Source organism: Heterodontus francisci, chromosome 22, assembly GCF_036365525.1.
Source record: "Heterodontus francisci isolate sHetFra1 chromosome 22, sHetFra1.hap1, whole genome shotgun sequence".
NCBI lineage: Eukaryota > Metazoa > Chordata > Chondrichthyes > Heterodontiformes > Heterodontidae > Heterodontus > Heterodontus francisci.
This window is the reverse complement of record NC_090392.1, coordinates 50,672,882-50,673,782: the sequence shown is the minus strand read 5'-3', so window position 1 is coordinate 50,673,782 and position 901 is coordinate 50,672,882. Positions and strand designations below refer to the sequence as shown.

Genomic DNA, 901 nt, shown 5'->3' with positions numbered 1-901 from the left:
GCTGTGAGGATCGACAGTGGCGCCCGGTCCCCTTTCTCCTTGAACGCCTTCAGGAACTTGATGCATCCCGCCACGTTCCGGAACGTCACGTCGAAGTATCCACTGCTGGGGAAATCCTGCAGGCAGAAGACGTCCGTCGCTTGAAATCCGCAGCAATCGAAGAGAATTTTCTTGATGAAGAAGGTGCGATCGACCGGTGCATCTCCTTCCTTGTCCTTCACGACCACCCGAACGGTGTTGCGCACTCCCTGGCCCGAAGCTCGAAAATTGGTTATAGCCATTTTACTCAAAGCTTCCCCAGGATCAAAAGGCAATGATCATGGTCTCTTCTCAATCAAATAAGCACTGATAAGAACAGATACTACACTTGATCTTAGCCAAAAGGCCGAGAAGCGTTGCCCAGTATGAAATTCAGCCAGTAAGATCCCAGGAACAATCCCTGGTCTGTCCTCAGTTAACTAATCTTAGCCAAGGGTATTGAAGGCACATCACAGTTGAGCTCAGTATTTGGAGACTTGGAATTTAAAAAAATAAGCTAAGATTCTCTTCCTGAACATTGTCTATTAAACAAAATAGAGGTTTACAGCACAGAAGGAGGCTATTTGGCCCATCTTACCTGAGCCAACACTTTGTATGTCAAACCTAAACTAAAAACATTGTCCCATTTTTGCCCTAAGGCCCTGTACCTTACTCTGCTTCAAATATATATCCCTTAAAAGATGCAATAATCACTGACTCAAACATGGCCTGTGGCTCCAGCAATCCTCTCTGTGACAAAATTGCAACAAACTTCCCTCCTCACTCTCTTCATAACAAGTGCCCCTTACTGGATAGTGCATGCTTATGGACATTGGGTCAGAACAGAACTGTAACTGGTTGTGGAAACTGCAACATGGTCAAA

The 901-nt window shown here is 45.6% G+C and overlaps 1 pseudogene; it reads right to left on the bottom strand.

The window, feature by feature from the left end:
* Positions 1-288: 288 nt before the first annotated feature.
* On the bottom strand, positions 289-397 carry LOC137381670 (U2 spliceosomal RNA; annotated as a pseudogene).
* Between the last annotated feature and the right edge of the window lie 504 nt (positions 398-901).